Source organism: Papaver somniferum, chromosome 5 (assembly GCF_003573695.1).
Source record: "Papaver somniferum cultivar HN1 chromosome 5, ASM357369v1, whole genome shotgun sequence".
Taxonomy (NCBI): domain Eukaryota; kingdom Viridiplantae; phylum Streptophyta; class Magnoliopsida; order Ranunculales; family Papaveraceae; genus Papaver; species Papaver somniferum.
The window spans coordinates 180,184,218-180,190,217 of record NC_039362.1 but is presented as its reverse complement, the minus strand read 5'-3'; the positions used below and the strand labels follow the sequence as shown (position 1 = coordinate 180,190,217).

The following is a 6,000-nucleotide window of genomic DNA, read 5'->3' as shown; positions in this document are numbered from 1 at the left end:
GTTAAATCTCTCAATCTCTCTAGATTAAATAACGATATCGATCTGCAATCCCTCAATCGCAACTGCTAACCTAAACTGAAATCCTAAGAGAAATGAGAAATGAGTTTCTCTCTCTCGATCGATAGGTCATAAAGACCAAGGGACAAACAAGTAATTTTACTTGTTATTTTTGACCACGTATTGCCCTGTTTGACCGACAAACCTGACTTTTGGCGGAAAAAAGAAACTGAAGGGCACTTTTGAAAATTGGAAGTGGGGAAGTTTATCAAAATTCCCTTATAATTTCAGCGGCAAAGTTCCGAGATATTCACTTTGATACATTGGGTTCAGATGGTCTGCTAGAAATGGATTTACTGTGCAGATATCCTGCGGGACATTTTTATGTTAGAAGAGAATGAAAAATAAACAACAAGGTCGTTGTAGTATAGTGTTAAGTATTCCCACCTGTCACCCGGGTTCGATCGATACCCCGCAACGGTGCTTTTTTTTTTTTTTTTTGACTGAAATTTCCTGAAGCTGAATCTAATATACTGCCGAATACAAAAGCCAACAAAAGATAATTCCTACAATAGAAAGAAAACATGTAAACAGATTCTGCTGCATATGATTCCTCATCCTAGAAATATGCTCCTCTATAAACCCAGGGCTGTAGCAGGCTGCACGGAAGACTCAATGAAACCATGGAGAGAATAATCTTCAGCGGCATCTAAAGTGGCTAGAGGTCTTCTCTTTCCTCTCGAACGCAACCTGTATGTAATCATAAATTCAGTTATCCAAAAATGAGCGAAAAACAGACGAGAATTTGAAAAAATAAATATAAAAAGGGGGAAAGAACTAGCTTAAAAGAACTAGCATATATAAACAATACTTTTTTTTCAAAAATGACGATCTACCAGAAAGCATACAAAGCCGAATGGATGGTGAAGTACGTGAGTTAGCTACCACAATGCGTACAAAGCCTAGAATGGTTGGTGAAGTACATCTGTTAGTTAGAACTATCCAACCTACATACAGTCATTTATACAAAACGTAGAACATAATATGGCAAACTAATGATCATAATCCTGTTACATATTCCTTTACTAATAATAATAATTATTATTATTATTCTTATTATTATTGTTGGTTTGTTACCTTTACTTCTTAGACTTTAACTAGGTCTTCCATTCTATGTTTAAAAGCTGATGGCTGTTAGTCACATTGTTTTAATCATTAACTTCTGTCTCTGCAGATAACTTGAATCTGGAGGGGGTTTAGATAAGTATTAAATCTATATAATCATTTAGTAGAGGATAATAATGTTTGGATGCGTTTCTTTTATAGGTACAATTATGTTTTGGATGGCTAACTGATGACCCATCAAATGTAAAACAAGAAGCTAAGTATGGCTTAAAGTTCTTATGCAGTGAATCCTGGCTTCAGAACTAAGTTCAACAGAAGCACTTTCAAAGTTAAGATAACTGGAAATGAGCATAAGCATACAGCGAGTATTCCTAGTATCTTTAACATCCAAATACCAGTTTGGACTTCAACATGAAAACATATCACCAGCATACAGAACAGAATCAAAGAATTTCCATCAGAAGTCGAAACACAGAAATGACGTGTTTCTCATTTTCAGATTTTGGGAACTAATGAAATGGGTTTGGAAGATTTTGTTGTTCCAGTGAAAGAGTTCCTTTATATTCCAAGGTCTTTTCTACATATATTATGCTGAAAGAATGAATGTCCTTATAATCTAGCCATATATGCATGGATAACACAAACCGAAACCTTGATACAAACAAGTGTCACTAATCTTAAGCTAATGGAATTTTTTTTTATTCTGATACCTAGAATGACTAAATGAGAAATGATAACAAGCAGACAAAGATGAGAAAATATAAATAACGCAGAAACATAGAAGTACTAAAGTTCGACAGATAAATCTTCTTCTTCTTCTAGGCCCTTCGTCCAAAACAAGTTTGACAGATAAATAAAACCCAGTAATGAAACAGTATATACTTACAGGATCAAGAATATTGGGTTATCTCCATATCCAGATGTTAGCAGAAATATGCTGCAATTACTGTAGCCATTTTTAATACTTTACGAGATAGCGTCCTCCGCTTGGTGGCATGTTAAACTACTTTTCTTCCACTGGAAGACTTTTCCGCCTACTTACTGCATCAATGAGCTACCTACAATACTAGAACAACTCAAGTAATGCACTTGAAGCTTCAGATTTCTTTTCTGGAAGCTCATGTGCAAACCATAAACTTGCAGTAAACGGCACATATGTTGCACCATGAACAAAGGAAACCCTTGTTGCATCTCTTCCTTCTAAACTCGGGCACGTCTCTTAGATAGAACAGCATACACGGAGCCCAAATTGGGGTGTTCAATTCACAAAAGTACATGGCTTCCACAAGCCGAGGTTTCTTCTGTTCTGAAACACAGCTGTCCAACATGCTTCCTTCACTGCTGTCATCATCAGTCCGGTGAAGATGCCATAGTTGTCCACTGGAATAATATTAGCTTCAACTATAAAGGGCCACGCGTGCACATAGGTTCATCACATAAAGATCCAGCTCCAGTAGCAAGCTGAAACCCAGATAAAGCACTGCTCCTGAGACTCTCTGCCTCCATAAAGAGAGAACTGTTTGTTTCTTTAAATATTTCAAAAAGCCACAGTTTGTGATTGAAGAGGAGAACCTCGAATTTGAGCTGAATGGTCATCATTCTCTTCTTTGGCTTCTGGAACAAGAAAAATATTAAGACCAATGTGCCTAGATCAAAGAGCCCAGATCAAGCAACTTTGTAACTGCCAGCAGAAACTTTACAACCTGCACCCGAACACATTGACCATTGGAAATTGGGTCCATCCCGTTCAATGGTCTCTTTATAGGAGACAGGGATTTTGAGATATTCGGATTAACCCTTGCAAGCCTCTCTTTCAAATCCCTTACGCATCACTCGAAATGAACCTCTCCTGCAGCTGCAACTGCAAGCACTTGTACTCCTTTGCCAGAATCAGTAACCTCTATGAATGAGTCTCCACTGTTCAGAAGCCGCAAACCCTTTGTAAGTGCAGAAACTCTTAGAGTAGGGGCAACTTGGAAAACCATATTTGAAAAGAGCCAACAATTTCTAGTTGAAGAAAGATTTGCACTCTTTAGGATGTGATGACCAAGGCCTTCAGATGGCAGCAACTTCCCCTGCCACAGGTTTGAAACCTTGTCCCATCAAGGAGATACAAGGAATGCAACTCAACTTCTTGCAGATGTTTCTGCACTGCTTCTTACCCTTTACATGGATCATAAAGAGCTGAAAGCACATAAATTCTCTTCCCTGCAAAATAGTGAGAGAGATATAAATGAAGTTGCACATACGAGTCATGTTTTGCAGAACATCATTGCCTGTTTTGTCTTTCCTTCCAGCTTACTCTGAAGATTAGTAGAAGGACAAAGGGGGGAGTCTTGGGTTTTAAGCTATGATTGATCTAACGTAATGAATTAACTGCTAAGTTACAGAAGAGGTACCTTTGATTCATATAGAAAGCCCAAATGACCTTCGTGTACAAATAATCTCCACCATTCCCTCGCAGAAGTTTCTCATCAACTTGGTCTACATGATAAAAAAAGTTGCACTGTAAGGGTACCTCGCCAATAAATGAGTGTGTAAAGTTACACTCATACAGGCTGCAGATTTTCCAGAAGAATAACTCGAATGTTAGAACAATATTCCTGTTCAAGAATCAAAACATTCGTATCAATTAATCTAATAAATGAGTGTATAACCAACGGGAATTTAGTTTCAGAAAACATCCGTAAAATTTAGTTGACAGCAGAAATACAGATGATCTAGCCTATCTTTACTCTTCTGCAATTGGTTCCACATATTAGGCTATGAACTGTGTAATCAATTGAAAGCAGAATGAACCAATTGTCCCACGCAAAAATTAAGAAGAGGATAAGTTTTGGTTTCATCCAAGGATAAGGTCAGTTATTTACGGTGTACAGCTATATGTTGTCTCTAATTACTGCAGTTGATTTGAGAACTGAAACAGACAAATGAAAGCTAATCTCATGAAACAAACCAATAAAAACAAAGAACTATTAGCGTATAAGAGAAAATCTTAAACTTAAACAATAATCCTAACTTTTATCTGAGCCATATGATTGTTGAAAAAGAGCACAAAGGAACAAAGTCCCAATAATCGAAGATTGATGATACGCGAGAACTTTCCAATTGAAAAATTAGTCCGAGATCGAAAACCAACAAAAGAATATCTGTAACTAATAAAATAGCCGTCATTAAAAACAGTATGAACAATACATTCGCCTATACTTGTAAAGAGCCCTAAAAGAACCAGTAACTACAATACCCACGACACATTTTGAATCACTAGTCAATGATGCTTTACCAGCACACAACCTTACAAAAACCATACTCACGAAAATCCCATGACTTAAGATAATTTAGTTAACGAGTAACTAACTGTTCACACATGTTCTAGCAAGACAAAGACAGCCAGCACAGAAAGCTTATGCAACCAATTTTGCAATCAACTAAAAGCAGAGTGAACCTACGGTACCATGCCAAATCAAATAACTAAAGCCCTTAATGGTGAAGATGAATCACCTTATATTAAAATTGCAAACTGTACTCTTCCCATGCTGATTGAAGATTTGGGTCCCCAATTTCTCTACATTAAAGGAGATTTTTCAAGGGAGGTTGGCAACAACACCCTCCAGGTATCTTGCTTTCTCCTCGTTACTAATAGGCTCATCAATACGGTCTAGTCGATGGAATAAGTTAAAAAGAGTATAATTGACAGTGTTTTTTAGCAACTTGAAAGGTTAATGCCCCAGGAATCCAGTAAGAAAATATGGGAATTCAAAGTTACAAAAGAAATTAGCATCTCCCTCCATTCTTTCACATTTCTATTAACAGCTAGGCACTGAACAACTGTCAATAAAACTGTGACTAGTACTCACTTTTCAGTATCTATCCTACAGAGCTATGACTAACAGTGAACCACATCAATCTAGCAAGTAACTAACTAAATAAAAAAGATAAGACAAGCAATTGAGAAATCAATTTAAGCAGAATGAACCTATTGTCCCATGCAAAATCAAATAACTGCAAGGAAGAATCACCTTACAGCCAAATTGGAATTCGTCCTCTCCTCTTCCATTCTGATCTCCAATTCCACTCAAGAATCACCATACAGCAAAATTTTCCAATTGAAGTTCATCTTTGAATGATCCCCAATTTCTCCATAGATTTCACAATTCTTCATTTGATTCAGCTGCTTTGGTAGATGATTCTTCATCTTAGAAAGACCTCCATAGACATTGATTTCCTGTGATCTATTTCGAGTGTTTGATCTCCAACAATCAAAATGAATTTAACATATTGCGGATTTTTGTTACATTCAACAGCAACCACGTAGATTGATAACTAACCATTGAAATTTCATTCCCTACAGAAATCCAGGAATCGAATAGCACAACGATAGCAGATTCAATCACAAACTGGAAGATAGTATCCAAATCAATGCTTCTTATTTCTTCTCTTCCTTCTCTTCTTCTTCTTGTTATTCTGTAATTGTATCACTCAATTCGTCGCTAACAACTCAAACAACTTAGATTTAGCAACTTCCTCCATATCTTGTTTCATTTCAGGGTGTAGAGAATAGAGTTTGTTGTGATCTCAAAGCCTGTGAATTTCATCGTTTTGGTTTTAAATGAGATAGATTCAGGGTTAAGGTTGGGGTTCTAGGATTATTACGCCCCAACTTTTACTATTTGATATTTACCACGTACTACCTGATAAGGGCAGGCAACTCATAAGGTAAATATTTGATATTTACCACATACAGTTTCATTATGTGTAACAGATGGCTACAGTTAAGGTAATTCTAAAGGTTGGTAGATTTACCCGCTGCAGTGGGAGTTAAGAGCTTCTCCAATAGAATGTATTTGAAGATAAATATCTAAATCCACGTAAGATAGA

The 6,000-nt window shown here is 36.7% G+C and overlaps 1 long non-coding RNA gene across 3 annotated transcripts; it reads right to left on the bottom strand.

Annotated features, from left to right (window-relative positions):
* Positions 1-464: 464 nt before the first annotated feature.
* Positions 465-5,711, bottom strand: LOC113283836. 3 transcript variants are annotated; one of them, XR_003327651.1, is made up of 4 exons: positions 5,142-5,711; positions 3,522-3,725; positions 2,009-3,330; positions 465-747 (listed from the first exon to the last, which is right to left on the bottom strand). It is a non-coding gene; the product is annotated as an uncharacterized LOC113283836 (long non-coding RNA). The 3 variants fall into 3 exon arrangements; XR_003327652.1 differs by having other exon boundaries at positions 3,522-3,680; XR_003327650.1 differs by having other exon boundaries at positions 5,147-5,711.
* Positions 5,712-6,000: the final 289 nt, after the last annotated feature.